The sequence below is a fragment of the Microcebus murinus genome, chromosome 3, assembly GCF_040939455.1.
Source record: "Microcebus murinus isolate Inina chromosome 3, M.murinus_Inina_mat1.0, whole genome shotgun sequence".
NCBI classification, from domain to species: Eukaryota; Metazoa; Chordata; class Mammalia; order Primates; family Cheirogaleidae; genus Microcebus; species Microcebus murinus.
Genome location: NC_134106.1, coordinates 71,488,406 through 71,506,848, shown reverse-complemented (window position 1 = coordinate 71,506,848; position 18,443 = coordinate 71,488,406). Strand labels below are relative to the sequence as shown.

General features: G+C 46.6%; 2 long non-coding RNA genes across 3 annotated transcripts in view; one reads left to right on the top strand and one right to left on the bottom strand.

Moving 5' to 3' along the window:
- Positions 1–4,881: 4,881 nt before the first annotated feature.
- Positions 4,882–18,443, top strand: part of LOC142869971 (uncharacterized) — a 57,193-nt gene continuing 43,631 nt past the window's right edge. Inside the window, exons 1-2 of the long non-coding RNA XR_012918498.1 lie at positions 4,882–5,068; positions 5,643–5,701. This is a non-coding gene — a long non-coding RNA (uncharacterized LOC142869971). The remainder of the gene's footprint in view (positions 5,069–5,642; positions 5,702–18,443) is intronic.
- LOC105876610 (uncharacterized) lies at positions 16,705–18,385 on the bottom strand. 2 transcript variants are annotated; one of them, XR_001156571.2, is made up of 3 exons: positions 18,109–18,385; positions 17,740–17,804; positions 16,705–16,975 (listed from the first exon to the last, which is right to left on the bottom strand). It is a non-coding gene; the product is annotated as an uncharacterized LOC105876610 (long non-coding RNA). The 2 variants fall into 2 exon arrangements; XR_012918588.1 differs by having other exon boundaries at positions 17,740–18,385.

The window sequence follows — 18,443 nt, the reverse complement described above, 5'->3', positions numbered from 1 at the left end:
TTTCTATGAATTGTACTTCTCTAGGTCCTCCATATAAGTGGAACAATACAGCATATAGCACATTTTGTTTATCTACTCACCTCTTGGCAGACACTTGGGTTGCTTCCACCTCTTGGCTATTGCAAATAATACTGGGAACATGGGTGTACAACTATCTCTCAGAGATCCTGCTGCTTAGTAATTTTTTGAGGAGCTGCCATCCTGTTTTTCATAGTGGCTGCACCATTTTACATTGCCACAAACAGTGCACAAAGAGAAGGATGTTAATCCATCCAACCCTTACAACAACCAGTGAGGGAGGTACAATGACTGCTCATTTTACAGTGACTGTCCCAAGGACACAGGCAACAAGTCATGGAATGAGGATTCGAAGCCAGGCAGCTGGCTCCAGAGTGAGTCTGGGCTCTTACTCTCTTCCCTGTGCCCAACCTCTGCTTGGACAGACCCCGAGGATGGGACTTTTATAGGCAGAGGCTGCCTACATGGAGTATAGTGGCCAGGTGTGAGGGCACCAAATGCTCCCCGCCCAGGCCAGGTAGCACCTCTTCTAGGGCATGTCTCTGGGACGTACAGATGGCACCGCTGGGTGGGGCGGTGGAGTCTGCACCTTGCCAAGCTGGGGAGCTGACAGCACGCAATAAATGAAACTGGAACAAATAAGTGATAAGCAGTCACCTTAAGGAACTAAGAATCCCAAGCTATGGCCCAAATCAAAGTGCGGTAGGTTTTGCAAAGTTTGAGAAAATGCTGTGAGGATCTGAATAATGGACCCAAAGGAATCTCCAGGCCTTGGGGCTTCACTGCAGAGGGGTGGGGGACCTGAGTATGGACCAAACCCCTTACACAGGACTTTGGTGATAACAACTCATCTCCCCACAGCCCCGAGGCTCATGTTCTATTGGCCCCATTTCACAGTTGGAGAAATAGATCCAGAGGGGAGGGGAAAACGATGCCCTAGACTAGATTCATCTCAAGTTCTAAAGGAGCTGCCAGGTCTAGTGCCTCTCTTGGAACGGCATCTTTCCATGGTGCACCTCCTGGCATCATGCTGAGGTCTGCGTGGTGCAGGGTGACAACTAGGTTTCTGCTGATCAGAGTGGCTAGCTATCTCCTTTGAAAATAGAAAAGGGACCCTGAGGAATGAGACCAGGTCAGTTAGAGAGGGAAAGACTTCCGGTCCACAAAGTCTGGGGATGAGTCTATGGGAAGGTGGCAGACAGAGCATTAAAAGGGGAAATTTAACAATGTGACTAGCTAAGGCCAAGGCTGGCCACTCCCAATGTCCACGGGGCATCTGCCCTGCTCACTGGACTTCTCACCTATTTTCCATCCTTGCCTCTGAAGCCCTGGCATGGCTAGTCTCTCACAATCTGGCTCCTCTCCTAGCATCCTGCCACCTGGGGACTGCCAGACCCCTGGGGAGGGCTGCCCAGGCTCTGCCTGGGATCTCACAGGGTCTGGCAGGCTGCCCTGGCCCCTGGCCTGGGACACCCAGTGATTCCCCTCCACCAGCAGTCTGACTCACTCCGGACTTCACATCTGGGCACACTTCCGTAGCCAATGACAATCTGGCCAGCCCAGTTCTAGACTGCTCTGAAGGCAAGACTCTGTCCTTTTTTCTTTTTTCCTCTGTGGTCCCTGTTTTAAATGCTCAATAAAATGTTGGACAAAGAAGGAAGGGAAGAAACAAGAAAGGGAGAGAGGGACATGTTCATGGTCCTCAAAAGCATCTTTTTCTCCCTGGTTTTCCAGAGGAGTGGTTCTCAAAGGGGAATCCTAAGACCCACAGCAAAGCATCACCTAAGAACTTGTTAGAATGCAAATTCTCAGCACCCCCACCACCCCAGACACAGAAAATGTGGACTAGAGCCTGTTATCTGTGTTTGAAGCTCTCTGGGGTAGTCTCACTCATGCTCCAGTTTGAGAACCACTGCCCTAGAACTGTCACAAGGAAGCCATCTTAGCTCTGGCCTGTCCTCTTTTTAGCTTTTTCAGCCCCAGAACTCTCCTGGGCTTGTGAAAATATCCCCAGGGGTCCTTAGTCTTCATGGACTAGAGCTGTGACCGTAGCTCACCAATGCCCCAGTTTGACCCACCAAGAGGGCAGGTCAGGAGGGCCAGATGTGGCAGGTCCACAGCAGCAGCAGGTGTGGAACAAGCATCACCATTGCCCCTGTGCCTTCATGTTCCTGCATTCCTTTGAACCTCCCAACAATCTGTGAGGCAGGCAGGGGAACACCAGCACCTCTGTTTTACAGATAAAGGAGGAGGACTCAGGTGTTAAGAGAACTTTTTGGCTCTTTGGGGGCAAGGTCTGCGCCTGTGAAACAGTTAAACTTTCTGTACCTCTGATGGGGTGTGGGGCTCCCGCAGACCCTCCTGCCCCCAGAGCCAGGTGAGAGGAGACTGAGTGGGACATCCTAGGGCCTGGCACCCTCCCGCAGTGCTGCTGTGCAGCATTTGCCTGGACCCCAGCAAAGCACACGAGCACCTCTGACCCAAATAAGTCCTTTATGTTTATACATCCTCTGGAACCAGCCATCTCATTTCTGGGTATATATGCAAAACAATTCAAAGCAGGGACTTGAAGAGGTATTTGCACATTCATATTCATAGCAGCATTATTGACAAGAGCCAAAAGGCAGAAACAACCCAAGTGCCCAACAGATGAATGGATAAACAAAATGTGGTATATACAACCAGTGGAATGTTATTCAGCCATAAAAAGAAATGAAATTCTGACACATGCCATAATATGGATGAACCTTAGGGACATTATGCTAAGTGGAAAAGCCAGACACAAAAGGACAAATATGGTGTGATTCCATTTATATGAGGTACTTACAGTAGTCAAATTCATAGAGACAGAAAGTAGAATGGTGGTTGCCAGGGGCTGGAGGGAGGAGGGAACGGGGAGTTAGTGTTTACTGTGTGAAGAGTTTAAGTTTTGCAAGATGAAAAAGTTCTGGAAATGGATAGTAGTGACAGTTGCACAATGATGTAGCTGTACTTAATGTCACTGAATTGTACACTTCAAAATGGTCAAATGGTAATTTTTATGTTACGTGTATTTTACCGCAATACAAAAATATTGCAATCCCTTAATGATTCCCCATGTACCCCCAAAAATCTGGATGTTGGGACTGTTTCCAGAGAAAGCAGCATTCAGACCATTCTGCAAACAGCTTACACAGCCACGACCCTCTGTGACTCCACTGTGGCAGGGGAGAGAAAGCCCGGCCACTGAGTTTGATTTTCTAGGCCCTCACTTTCTGGCCCTGTAACCTTGAGCAGTGGTCAGCTGATCTCAGACCCTCAGCCTCCTCTCCATTAAAATGAATTAATAACATCTCAGGGCTCTTATGAGGACCAGATAGGAAACGATCTGACAGCCTCTGGCACGTAACAGGTGCTCAATCAGAAGTTATTTATGGTGGTCCCTCAGCCTAGCATGTTCTCCCTTTGTCTATACAGGGTAAACTCCTGTTCATCCCTCAAAGCCCACCCTGCTTAAACCCCACCTTTTTTGTGAAGCTGTCGTAGTGTACACTATCACTCACCAATACTGGCTTCCCCTTCCTGCCCGATGTCGGGCATGGCCATTCGACTCGAATGACTTCTAAGAGCTACTTGATGCTTTGTCCTGACTCTTTACCTTCTGTCCTGGTCACCAGTATTGCTCCAGATGGGAGATGTTCTGGCTGCCTGGCTTCCAGGAGCAAAGCCCCAGCCAACTCACAGTGCACATGCAGCATGAGTAATAAACACACCTCAGTCACTCAAGCCTCTGAGAGTTGAGATTTGCTTGTTACAACTCAGTATAACCCAGCTCAGGGTCACTCAGAGTGTGGTCTTCCTACTGCCAGCATCAGCATCCCCTGGGAGCTTGTCAGAGATGCTCGCCCCCCACCCCCAGACCTAATGGGCCAGGCAGTTTCTCCATTTTCTCATATGGTGGCGTGAGCATAGCTCCTCTCCCACAAAAGCTCTCAGTGGTAGTGATTTCCTCCCTATTCCTTCGTGGTCTCTGTAGCTGGCTCTGCTAGTTGCCAACTCAAGACCCATTCTTCCCTTTTTACTTACTGAGAATTCAGATTTTATTGGGGATGTCAGCGTGCTCAGGTTAAAATATTCAGTTTCTTAGACTCCCTTGCAGCTAGGGGTAGTCATGTGACCCATTTCTCTCTCTGGGCCAGAGGAAGGCACTGAATGGGGCATCAGGGAAAGTGTGTTCAAGGTGATAGGCTCAGGTGACAGGTGCTCTTGGCTTTTGACTTTGTCCTTCTCCTTTCTTCTTGTCTGGGACTTAGAGGTGGTCACAATGACTCGGGACTCCCTGAATTCACACCCTCGGATAGTCCCCGCCCACATTGAATCTGGGCTGTCTTGTCACTGCCATTGACTAGTTGAATGTGGCAGAAGTTAGATTCAGGTACTTTCATTCTGCATGAAACCCGGGGCCTGCCCAGGCTGAAAAGTGGATCTCCCTACAGAAGATCACATCCCTTTCAAGGGGAGGATCATCCATCCAACCCATGACCCAGGCCAGAAACTGGGGAGTCACCTCACCTCCTCCTCTTTATCTGCAGCTAATCGGTCAGCAGGCCTCTCCCGTCCCATGGCCCAGATCATCCCAGCAGTGATCAATGGAGCAGCCGCCTCCTGATTTCTCCCTACCCTCCACTCCCCTCTCCTGATCAAGCGTGCCCATGACAGTCAGGTAGCTCTTTCTAAATGCAAATCTGAAGATCATTCCTCAATGGTTTTAGGGAAAATCCCAAGGCCCTGGCAGGGCCTACATGGCCATATGTGCTATACAAGCTTCCTCACTCTTCAATCCCATCTCTGGGGCGACTCCCTTCTCGAAACACCACACGCTCTAGACACACCATGTTACTTTCTGTTTCTGATACAAGCTGTGCCTGTTATAAGTCCATGCCTTCATGTTGACTTCATGTCTTAGGCTGCTTGGGTTGAACAAAATACCACAGACTGGGCAGCGTAAACAACAGAAATTTACTTCTCACCGTTCTGGAGGCTGCAAGTGCAAGATCAAGGTGCCCACAAGGTAGGTTTCATTCTGAGTCCTCTTTCCTCGGCTTGCAGGCGGCTATCATCTTGCTGTGTATTCCCAGGGCCTTTGCCTGGGAATTCCCAGGGGCATGAACAGAGAGAACGAGGAAGAGAGACAGAGAGAAAGAGAGAGAGAGAGAGAGAGAGAGAGAGAGAGAGAGAGAGAGAGAGAGAGAGAGAGAGAGAGAAAGGGCACATGCTTTCTGGGGTCTCTTATGAGGACATTAATCTTACCAGATCAGGGCCCCACTTTTATAACCTCATTTAACCTTAATCAATCACTTCCTTAGAGGCCCCATCTCCAAATATAGCCACACTGGAGATTAGGGCTTCAACATAAGAATTTGGGGGAAGGACACAAACATTTAGTCCATGACACTCAATAAAGAGTGGCTACCTAGAGAACTGTGTCAAGAATTCTGAAGTCCTACCTAAGGCCCATGATAAAGAGAGCTACACTTCATCAGTGATGTCTGCCATGGGCTTAGGAAGGAGAGATTGTGGTGGCTCATGCACTGTCAATTTTCTTGCACTGCTTTATATGTTCTCCTTGCCACCCCTCTCTCTAGGCCCCGGCACAATGCCTGACACGTGCTAGGCCCTCAACACATTTTTGATGAATCAACAGGTGAGTAACGGCTTCAAAGCACATTTCATCCATATTCTCATTTAAGCTTCACAGCAGGCTGTGAGGTAGGGCTGAATGATCTGAGATGGTTGAAGTCTCCTGTGAAGTGTTCACCCTTCTCTTTCCTCACCTGGTGCTGGAGATGCTGCCTTTGTCTTAGAGCCTTTGCACAGATGCCCGGACTAGGCTCTGTCCGGATCACAGGTGGCTCTTGCTGCCACTAGAGCATCCGGGGCCTTTGCCCTTCCTGCCGCCTCTACCACCCATGCACCCCATGACCCCAGCGCTGCCACCCACCTGTCTGGCTGCCATCACTTTGAATGAGAAGCAAATAGGTTTTGTGACCTCCAATCCTGCTAGAGCAGGGGAGGGATAGATTTGCCTTCTGACGGGAGACAGGGGGCCCACGTTAACCGCTGCTGTGATACAGGCAAATCGAGAGCGGGCACGGATGTGTGTGACGGGGAGAGGGGTGCTGTGGATGGGGAGAAAGGTATTCAAGACTCAAGTACTTAGCCCAAATCATACGGACTGGAAGTAGACTGGCGCTGCCAGGGGGATGGGGAGGGGGATGGGGGGGATGGGGAGGTAGTGTTCAATGGGTACAGTTTTATAAAAGGAAAAGTGTTTTGGAGGTGGATGATGGTGATGAGCGCACAACAACATGAATGCACTTAATGCCACTGAGCTGTACACTTAAAAATGGTTAAAATGGTAATTTTTATGTTGTATATTTTTAACTACAATTTAAAAAATGGGGGAAAAAAGACGTACTAGCTGTACAATCGTGTGATTGTGGGCGTGCGTCTGAGCGTGTTTGTGGGCCTGTACCCCCGACTCCTGTGCTTGGCCATGCTGCCTCTGCCTGCAGTCGGTGTGCCACGTGGCTGAGCCCCGCAGGGACTGCTGCAGGGACATTCCACCCTGGCCCCAGTTCTGGCCGTGCCATGGCCTCCCCAGCGGACACTAATTCTCAGCCAGGCCCTGCCTAGCCCTGTGAGGTGTGCTCCTGGCAGCAGGTGTCCTCTGCAGGACCATCCTGGGTGGGCCATGTGTTGGGAGGACCATAGGCAGGTGACCTCATCTGGCTGGGGGATCAAAGATAGGCTACCTGTCCAGGTGGGAAGGCAGGTAATAGGCACAGAGATGTGTGGGTGTGTTCTGGACAGTGCCCCCCTTCCTTGCTTGAAGCGGAGGGTGGGCGCAGGGGCCAGGGGCAGGGAGACCCGGGCAGAAGTAGATTGTTGGACTGGACAGTGAAGAGACAGCCTCGTAAGTCTGCCTCTGTGGCTCACAGCCTTGACAAAGGTGCGGGGGCTTCCTACAACCAGGTCACGCGGGGGTGCCGTCTGCTCACTCTTGGGCAGCGTCTCACTGCTGGGAGCTCAGGGCCCGACACTCAACCTGGCTGACCTCCAGAAAGTTTCCCAAGGACAAAGGAAGGCTGGGAAAGGCCTGTGACCATTCCCAGGCCCCTTCCCCCAGGCCTTCCCAGGAGACCCACGCAGAGGGCACTGGCCCCTCTACTTCCTCAGCATCTTCCTGGAGGTCGTGCTTTCCCAGGCATTAAGGACTTCATGTCACTGGGGCAAAGGTGAGGGCTTGCTTGGCCCTGCCCAGATGCCTGTGCGCCGGGGGTGGGGGGGCATTGCCCTTCTGAGTGGCCCCTGCCGTCAGAGGTGTGCTGAGAGGCGGCCAGGTCAATCTGTGCTCCAAGCCTGCCCTTTGACAAGTGCCAGTCCTGTGAGAAGGATCCTAGGTGGCTCACTCTACAAGGCTTCTTGCTCCCCAACTAAGTTGTTTAATGTTCATTGCATTGTAAAAATTGAGTGCTTTCATATCCATTTTCTGCCCATCATGAGTCTTCTCCAGTGGGCTCCCAGAGGGGGACCAGGGCTAGGCAGCCTGCAAGGGGGTGACAGCAAAGGCAGCTTTCTGAAATCTCAGCACCCACTCGGCAGCCCTTCTGCCCACCCTGCCTCCATTAGTAACGGAACCCCGGTTTCACCCAGGCTGCAATATGCCCTCCCACGGCTGGCCAAGCCGATCATGGGGACCCCAGCCCCTTTGCTCTTGACTGGCCAGACCCTGATCAATGACCTGTCAGTAGCTGCTGGGAAAGTACATTTTTTCACATCTATAGGGGAAGGGCGCTCCTCCTCCTCCCCTAGCTGCTGTGCAGCGGCCTGCGCAGGTGTGGAGCTAGGGCAGATGCCTGGAGATCTGCAGGGGAAGCCAAGGGAAGTTAATTATCCCCTCAACTGGGAGACAAAATCAAATGCTTATGTCAAATATAATTTGCAACTTTACATGACCAAAAGTTTTCTACAACACTCACCCTGGCAGGTATTACAACAGACATATTCTGGTCTCAATGATCCTTATAATCATTACTGTTAGAACATAGAACTTTCACTATTTCAGAAAAACTGTTTGTTCTTCTCAGTGGATAGACTTAGAAACTGAATTTTATGATGAAAATAGGAGCAAAAAAAGTATAGTTTTAACTTTCATTATGTAACAATAAGTATGTAAATATTTGCTAACTTTTCTTTATCTAACAATGATCATGTCAGGACTTGTCTTCCTAAAGCACTGTCAATAGACTCCCATTCTGTCAAGATCCTTCACTGACTGTGGATTCAGGCTTGCAGCTTTGAACTTGGAGTAAACTTTTCTAGCTAGAGCTGAGTTAAAGGACATGTGGCTCATAAGCTTCTGTTTCCACAAACCGCTGCACCAACCTTGGAACTCCCACCTCCAGGCCTTTGTCATGTGATATAATTAAACATGTTTTTCATTAAGCTCAGTCATTTGGGTTTTCTATTACTTGCAGCTAAATGCATTCCTAACTAGCACAGAGATGTCCAGAGAGACATTGCCTATAGACAAGTTTTCCCTTCTAGGGTTCCCCATCACAGCTGCTCATGCCCAAAGTCTAGAAGACATCACTGACCCTTCACTCACCTCTAACCTCTCGATCTACCTCCTACCTCCCAAGGATATTTTGGGTCAGTCCATTTCTCTCTATTCTTTGCCACCAGTATAGTCCCAGCCACTCTCACCTCTTGCCTCTGCTACTGCAGTAGCCTCCCTACTGGTCTTCCTGCTTCCACTCTCAGCTTCCTTGAAGTAGGTAAGGTGGAGATCACCCTCCTTGATCTTTGTAAAGTGTAAATGTGATTCTGGCACCCTGCTCTTAAAATATTTCATGGATTCTCCTTGGACAGCAGAGAAGTTTCTTTTATGGGAATGCCTATTCTTTTATTGTATTATTTTTTTACATTGACAAATAAAAATTGTATGTATTTACTGTATACAACATATTTTGAAGTATATATACATTGTGGAATGACTAAATTTGGCTAATTAACATGTACATTATCTTACAAAGTATCATTTTGTGGTGAGAACACTTTACATCCATGCCCTTAACATTTTCCAAGAACATAATGTATTCTTTTTATTTTGGAGACAAGAGTCTGGCTCTGTTGCCCAGGCTAGAGTGCTGTGGTGTCAGCCTCACTCACAGCAACCTCAAACTCCTGGGCTCAAGTAAATCCTACTGCCTCAGACTCTTGAGTAGCTCGGACTACAAGAATGTGCCACCATGCCTGGCTAATTCTTTCTACATTTTTAGTTGTCCAGCTAATTTCTTTCTTTCTTTCTTTCTTTCTTTCTTTCTTTCTTTCTTTCTTTCTTTCTTTCTTTCTTTCTTTCTTTCTTTCTTTCTTTCTTTCTTTCTTTCTCTCTCTCTCTCTCTCTCTCTCTCTCTCTCTCTCTCTCTCTCTCTCTCTCTCTCTCTCTCTCTCTTTCTTTCTTTCTTTATTTCTTTCTTTCTTTTTTTTGTGAGACAGAGTCTCGCCTTGTTGCCCAGGCTAGAGTGAGTGCTGTGGCTCCAGCCTGGCTCACAGCAACCTCAAACTCCTGAGCTCAAGCAATCCTGCTCTCTCAGCCTCCCGAGTAGCTGGGACTACAGGCATACGCCACCATGCCTAGCTAATTTTTTCTATATATATTAGTTGGCCAATTAATTTCTTTCTATTTATAGTAGAGGTGGGGTCTTGCTCCCGCTCAGGCTGGTTTCGAACTCCTGACCTCGAGCAATCCGCCTGCCTCGGCCTCCCAGAGTGCTAGGATTACAGGCGTGAGCCACCGCGCCTGGCCTCTTTCTATTTTTTTTAGTAAAAATGGGGTCTCCCTCTTGCTCAGGCTGGTCTCGAACTCCTGAGCTCAAACAACCCTCCCACATTGGCCTCCCAGAGTGCTAGGATTATAGGCGTGAGCCACTACGCCCAGCGGAATGCAATGTATTCTTAACCATAGTCACCATGTTGTATTATAGATCTCTTGAATTTATTTCTTCTTTCTAACTAAAATTTTGTATCCTTTGGCCAACATCTCCCCAACTGTAACTGGCTCCATGAACAAATTTTAAGGACCCCTATATGTTTTTTATAATTCTCTCCCTTAACTACCTACTTGACATTTTGAGTTGTTTCCCAGAAATGATGGATTTTCTGCAAGACAAAGGAGCTGAGATTCTGAAGGGCAGACTTCCTGAAACTAGGATTCAATGTCCCCCTTGGCCTGCCTCAAGGCATGTGGCCCCTGATTGCTATTTAAAAGCCCATGATGTCCATTAGTAGGAGAGATGGGTTTGAGGCAGCTTCTCCCATTCTCCTGACAAGACATCTGTCATATTACTTAGTAAAAATTATTTTGTTCCTTGGCAATCCTTGTTGTCTCAATAATTGGATCTTTGTCCAACCTAGACTAAACCCCCCCTTGTTTTTTCACCAACACAACCACCTACCATCACAATCCCAGCTCCTGGCAACCACCATTCTACTCTCTGCTTCTATGAGATAAACTTTTGTAGATCCCAGATATGAGCGAGATCATGCAGTATTTGTCTTTCCATGCCTGGCTTATTTCACTTAACATAATGTCCTCCAAATTCATTCATGTTGTTACAAATGGCAGGATTTCATTCTTTTTATGGCTCAGTAATATTCCACTGAGTATATATGCCAAATTTTCTTTATCTATTTATCCATTGACAAACACAAGTTGATTCCATATCTTGGCTATTATGAATAATGCCGCAATAAACATGAGACTCAGATATCTTTTTGACATATTGATTTCATTTTCTTTGGATATATGCCCAGAAGTAGGATTGCTGGATCATATGATAGTTCTTTGTTTAATTTTTCGAGGAACCTCCATACTGTTTTCCATAATAGCTGTACTAATTTACATTCCTACTAACAGTTTGCAAGGGTTTCCTTTTCTCCACATCCTTGCCAACATTTAATATCTTTTGTCTTTTTAGGCCGGGCGCGGTGGCTCACGCCTGTAATCCTAGCTCTCTGGGAGGCCGAGGCGGGTGGATTGCTCGAGGTCAGGAGTTCAAAACCAGCCTGAGCAAGAGCGAGACCCCATCTCTACTATAAACAGAAAGAAATTAATTGGCCAACTAATATATATACAAAAAATTAGCCGGGCATGGTGGCGCATGCCTGTAGTCCCAGCTACTTGGGAGGCTGAGGCAGGAGGATTGCTTGAGCCAGGAGTTTGAGGTTGCTGTGAGCTAGGCTGACGCCATGGCACTCACTCTAGCCTGGGCAACAAAGTGAGACTCTGTCTCAAAAAAATAAATAAATAAATATCTTTTGTCTTTTTGATAATACCCATTCTAATAGGTATAAGGTGATATCTCATTGTGGTTTTAAATTGCATTTTCCTGATGATTAGTGATGTTGAGCATTTTTTAATATACCTGTTGGCCATTTTTATGGCTTCTTTTGAAAAATGTCTATTCAGGTCCTTTGCCTATTTTTTAATTTGACTATCTGTTTTCTTGCTATTGAGTTGTTTGAGTGTCTTATGTATTTTGAATATTATCTCCTTATCAGATGTATAGTTTGCAAATATTTTCTTTCATTCTGTAGATTGTCTCTTTACTCTGTTGATTGTTTCCTTTGCTATATAGAAGGGTTTTAGTTTGATATAATCCCATTTGTCTATTTTTGCTTTTATTGCCTTTCCAAAAACGCATATCCAAAAAGTCGTTGCCCAGATCAATGTCAAGGAGGTTTTCTGCTATATTTTTTTTTCAGTAGTTTCATTGTTTCAAGTCTTACATTTAAGTCTTTAATTCATTTTGAGTTGATTTGTGTATATTGTGTAAGATAAGGGTCTAATTTCATTCTTCTGCATGGGGACATCCAGTTTTTCCAACACCATTTATTGAAGAGATTGTCATTTTCCCATTGTGTTCTTGGTGCCTTTGTCAAAAATCAGTTGGCTGTAAATGCATGGATTTATTTCTGTGCTCTTTATTCTGTTCCATTGGTCTGAGTGTCTGTCTTTATGCCAATACCATGCTGTTTTGGTTACTATAACTTTGCAGTATATTTTGAAATCAGGGAGTGTGATGCCTCCAGCTTTGTTCTTTTTCTCAAGATTGCTTTGGCTATTCAGGGTCTTTTATGGTTTCACACAAATTTTGGATTGTTTTTTCTCTTTCTGTGAATATCATCATTGGTATTTTGATAGAGATTGTGTTGAATCTATAGATTGCTTTGGGTATATGGACATTTTAACAATATTTATTCTTTCAATCAATGAACACTGAATATCTTTCCAATTTCTTTCATCAATGTTTTAACCTCTTTGGTTAAATTAATCCTAATTTAATTAGAAGATCTTAAATCCATAGCATGGTGTATTAGTTTCCTATTGCTGTATAGCAAACCACCACAAACTTAAAGACTTACAAGAACACACATGTATAATCTTATAGTTTCTGTGGATCAAGAGTCTGAGCACAGATAAACTGGGTCTTCTGCTCACGGTTGCACAAGGTTGCAATCAAAGTGTTGACTAGGGCCTGATCTTATCTGGGGCTTGCTGGGTTTTGGCAGGTCCCTTGGAGCTATAGGTCTGACCTTCAGACCAAAAGGCTGCCTGACACATGATCCTCTCCACAATATGGCGGCGTACTCCCTCAGGGCCAAGAAGAGAACATTTCTGCTGCTTCCCTGTCTCTCACATCTATACTCTCTCTTTAAAAAATTGTGACAAAATACACATAACATTGACCATCTTAACCATTTTTAAGTATACAGTTCAGTAGCATTAAGTACATCCACATTGTGGCAACCATCACTGCCATCCATCTCCAGAACTCTTTTCTTCTTTGCAAACTGAAACTCTGTATCCACTGAGTAATAACTTCCCATCACCTTCCACCAGCCACTGGCAACCACCATTCTACTGTCTGTCTCTAAGATTTTAACTACTCTAGGAACCTCATAGAAGTGGAATAAACAGTATTTGTCCTTTTGTAACTGTAACTTCCATTAATATTAATATTAAAAGGCTCACTCATATAACCTGACATTATAGTCATGCCCACCGAAGAAGATCATATCCCTTTTGATCAACTTAAAGTTGACTGGTTAGGCACCTTAATTACATCTGCAAAATGCTTCCACATTTGCCACATAACGTAACCTAATCACAGGAATGATAACGCATCATATTCACAGGTCCTGCCTACACTTAAGGGGAAGGGACCATGCAGGGTGTGTACACAGAAGACAGGAACCTTGGAGGTCCTCTTAGAATCCTGCCTACCACACATGCCCTCTAAGGCATTGCATGATCTGGCCCCTATGACTCTCTGCCCCTGATCTTTTCTAAGGCATTATCCTCATGGTTTGGCCTCTTTTGGCCATGATAACCCTCCTGAGTCTGAAGTGCCAACCTCTTTCTTACCTCTAGTAAAAGATAAGCTGTTCCTGCTGCTGTAACACTCCCCTCCAGCTCTTTGCCTGATCAATTTCTACTCATTCTTCAGATCTCAGCCTAAAAGTCTTCCAGGCCTTCTAGAGTTCTCTAACCTAAATGAAGACCCTTCCATATTCTTCTACGACATCCTATACTTTTAATTCAAACACATATCACAATGTGTAATTTCTGTAATTCGAAATTTATTTGTGGAATTCTTTCTTTCTTTTTTTTTTTTTTTTTGAGTCAGAGTCTCACTCTGTTGTTCGGGTTAGAGTGCCATGGCATCAGCCTAGCTCGCAGTAACCTCAAACTCCTGGGCTTAAGTGATCCTACTGCCTCAGCCTCCTGAGTAGCTGGAACCACAGGCACGCGCCACCATGCTTGGCTAATTTGTTTTTATATATATATATACTTTTAGCTGGTCAATTAATTTCTTTCTATTTATAGTAGAGACGGGGGTCTCGCTCTTTCTCAGGCTGGTGTCAAACTCCTGACCTTGAGCGATCCTCCCGCCTCGGCCTCCCAGAGTGCTAGGATTACAGGCGTGAGCCACCGCGCCCGGCCTTATTTGTGGAATTATTTCTCTCATGCTTGTTTCCTCACTAGATCGAAAGCTCCATGAGAGCAGAACCCATGTCTATTTTGTCTGCCATTATATCTCCAGCCCTTTACAGAGCACCTGGCACCTGGGAGGCTCTCAATAAGCATCAGTGGACTGCCTCAAAGGCTGAATGAAGGAATGATGAATGGAAAAAATATACCAATAGGGTCATGACCACAAGCCATTCCACCATCAGTCTTCAGAAGCAGGAAGCTGGACAACACTCTTTGTAGTAGGATTCATAACCTCTTGTATTAGTGAAGACATAAGTGAGGTGACAAAGATATCTTCAAATACAGTGGCTCAAACAACTTAGAAGTCTACATCTTGCCTGAGAAACTGGTCAAAAGTTGGCAGTACTAGATAGGTCAGCCATTTGGTTTAAGGAGGTAATTAGGGGTCAAGTGCCTCCTATCTTGTTGTTCCACCATCCCTCAGGATTTCTTCATTCACATTATCAAAACTGCTCACTAACCAGCACCATGGCAGTTTCCAACCCTCAAGACAGAATATAGGAGGACAAACAGTTTACTGATGATAATGTCGTCTGGGAGCTGTGCACATCACTTCTATTCACATCCCATTGGCTCAGACTCAGGCCATGGCCACATCTTGCTGCAAGGGATGCTGGGAGATGAAGACTTTAGCTGGGCAGCCATGAGCCCAGCTAAATCTCAGGACTAAATCTATTAATACAAGGAAGGAGGGAGGAATAGATGGTAGTCTCTGCCACCCTCATGTCTGTGTAACTCTTCTTACTTTTCTAATACACTTTGTTGTTTATTATCTCACTAAACCCAGGTGAAATGTGGGCTGCTCTTAGGAAATCTATTTTTCACGGAATAGCTGTGACTCACTTTGCAAGCTGGAGGCAAAGTACCTGCTGGATTTCCCCCATGAATTGCTTGAGCACCCACTTGCCTCTATTAGCGGGAGGTCTGGCATCTCTTTTTTAAGGCTTTCCTTTCCCTTTTCCCCCACCCCACCCCCATTGCCTGAGAACTCCTGGGGCTGAGTCAACCCAAAGCGGTCAGCCTTGCTTCCAGCCACTGGGCCTAGAGAAGAGGCTGGAGTTTGAGATGTTGTTGTTTCTATTCCACCATGCTGAGTCTCGGATGCAGCTTTGTCCCTGCTACAGGAATGCCCTTGTCGTCCTGAATCCTCAGGATTCTTCTGTGCAGGAGTCCCAAGTTCACCCTTGTATTCTCAGCCTAGCAGAGGTTGATATGCCTGAGCTCTGGGGACTACAGGACTCGGTCAGATGCTCTGCCAGAGCAGCCTTCCCCATAGTCCTCTAGGCCCTGTTGCCCTCCTTCCCTTCGGGACAATGATTTCCTGTGCAGGGCCAATCCGTGAGGGAGGTCCTAATAATAGTCTATTCAGAAGGGAAGCAGCTGGGGTCTTTGTTCTGCCTCCCTAGACCCCTTTGTGGCTTGTGGAAACCAATTCACGTCACCTAAAATTCTTTGAATCTGTATCTATAGAAAATCTCTAACCTATCAGCTTGATGACTGTATGAAAAAGGAAAATGAGAGGAATTTGGCATGATTTGTTCTTAGTAAACTTATATTGGCTTCCAATGGTCAGTTTTTTTTCTTTTACCTTTTAAATATTCCAGTTGGCATTCTGTTCATTTCTAATTTCTATTCTAAATAATCTTAATCCTAATGTTTAACCATTCTAGAATTTTCCCAGGAATGAAAAGAAACCCACAAGTCTATGTTTTCTAAAGGCATTCATAATCAAGTGCCAAAAAATTAATTGCATGATATTCGTTGTTACAGTGCTGTAAAGGCCGAAGTGCAACCGAGGATAGAGTGATCACAAGTATTAGATACTCAAAGCTCTGTGTGCATAACCAAAGACGTTTGAAACTAACCGATGCTTCACCTCAAAAGGAACAGAAGACTTGGGCATTTTCTATGGACAAAAGCAGGCCTGGGATCCTCTGGCATTCATAAGGCCAGGTCAAGACTCTGCACCTGAAGATAGGCAGGTAGTTCAGGGGTTCAACGTGAGGAGCACCCCCTACCAAGTGGGCAGGGAAGGCCTTAGCTGGGGTTGGGGTTCAGGCTGCATGTGGAAGAATAGACGGAGAGAGTGGGGAGGAAGGATGGGGAGGTTATTGAGGAAGATCTGATTTTTCAGGAGTGGGAAATTCCTGAAATAGGGAGCAGGCCAGAAAGTTGAAGACTGATGACAGAGGCCTGCATATCACCCTGCAGCATTCAGATGCTTCAACAGGAAGCCAGGAAATGCTTTGATCTGGGGCTTGACGTGTTTAGACCTGGGTCAAGCCAAGACAATTTGGCAGAGGGCTGGGGAGCAGACTGGAAGATGGACCAGAGACAGGCCACAGGCTATGTCCTAGTCAAAGCCAGGAGTGAGGTGTGCATGAGTCAAACCGGAAAGAAAAGACAGGTTTTCTGGTAACTGATCCTACGAATTTAGGGGTGAAAAATACAAATCAACAATTAAAATAATATCTTCTGACTTTCATTCAGGCAGCTGTGTCCGAAGAAAGAGAGTGGCCCTGACCAAATCGGTGGCATGTTTCCAACTCTTTCATGTGGTTACATTCTCCCAAGAAAATAGAGAGTTTCTTACACAAGAAGTAACTGCACCTGGTGCACATTTATTATTTTTCATTCCTGGAGGAATTCTGGGTGTCTTTTCAGTTCTGGCTATCTTATTTCTGATCCGATTTCAAACCTAGAAGTTCTTCTAGCTCTTCTTCTGTTTCTTACAAGAGCCAGCCTGGAAGGTGGAGCAAGGAGACGAGCTGTCTTCCCCCAGATCTGGTTATAGCAGGCAGAGCCCCAGCAGGGCAGCGATGGCGGTTCACAGTTATGACTCAGCCACTGGAGAGACTGTAACGAGTGGACTATTTTCAAAGATGTGAGCAACACCAAAGGAAAGGAACAAGGGATGACGCGGCAACTCCAGGGTAGGGACAGAGCCATCACCGCTGTAAGCGTGAAGGAACTAGGAAGGAGGTGGTCACAAGAACCAACTATGGAGAGCTATGGGGGAAGGAGGAGCTCTCAGGGAAGTTGCTGTGGCCTCTAGTACAGGAACCAAACACTCCCACCAACCACATCTCACAGGCAAAGAAAGAACCAGAACAGTAAGTGCCCTACCGCCTCTCTCCTCCTGCTTTCCACTTTCCCACTAGTCCCCATGGGGCACTGAACTCGGTCAGCACCCAGAAGGTGAGGGAGCTCAGCTGACACAGTTCCTCTAGGTCAGTCCCCAGGGACAGGGCCGGATGGAGAAGAAAGGACAGTGAGTGGGTCTGGAGGGGCAGAGTATTCAGCACAGCAGAAATCGGCTGTCTGTGGTTCACTGAGCTCTAACTGTGAACATAACAGGAAGAAACGCTGTCAGGCCAAGGCTGGGCTCGGAGTTAATGGTCTGCAAGGGAAGGGGCCTGGCACTGAGGCCCTAAGAGCAAGAGGAGAGAAACTATGAATCCCTTCTCTGGTTCCTGATTTCAGTTCTCTGTCTGAGAACTGAGCAGCCTGTCTTCGTGAAACTCCCCCGATTCTATGCAAAAAATTTCCCTTTTACATAAGGCAGCTGGAGGAAGTTTCTATTTCTTATAACCAAAGAATTTTGGGTATATGTCACTTACCAGAAGAACCTTGAGCAACTTCATTTAACCCATGTAACAACCCGGGAAGGTGGGCATCCTTGCCCCTGTTTTAAAGAATCAGGATCAGAGTAAGATTAGGTCGACTTCATAGAGGGAGCTGGAATTCACACTCAGGTTTGCCAAACTGCAACATTACAGAATTTTCTAGGATTTCACAAGCTGGCAAAGCGGGCCAAAAGCAACTTGCAGAACCAGAGGGGAACTCCACCCTCAACCAAAAATACCCAGCGGAGAAACTGGCCTTTCCATCACCTTTCGAGCTAAAACACACTGAGGTTCTGTTGAGGACCCAGCAGGTATGGCCACCCAGCATCTAAATGTTGGATAGGGAGCAAGAAAAGGACTGACCTTGGACTTGTAAGACTGCAGTCCAGTTTTCTCAAGTGCTCCTAGGAAAGCAGTATGTTTGAAAATGCTGTAACTCCTTAGCTAAACACCAAGGACAGGCAGGGGCGACTGCACGCTGGTGCACCTCCTGTCTGCCCTCGTCCCCACGGATCCACCACTCCAGCCCCGGTGGGAGGTTGGGCTCTTGGAGTGAGGAGGGACCCCGGGAGCCCCAGTGGGCTCTCGGCCCCTCTCCCGACCCCACGCCCAGCCCCACGCCCTGTTGGCTTCCCCACCTCATAGCGGAAGGTGAGGTGAGGTAATGTCTCCACTAACCCACAGTGGCAAGGAGATGA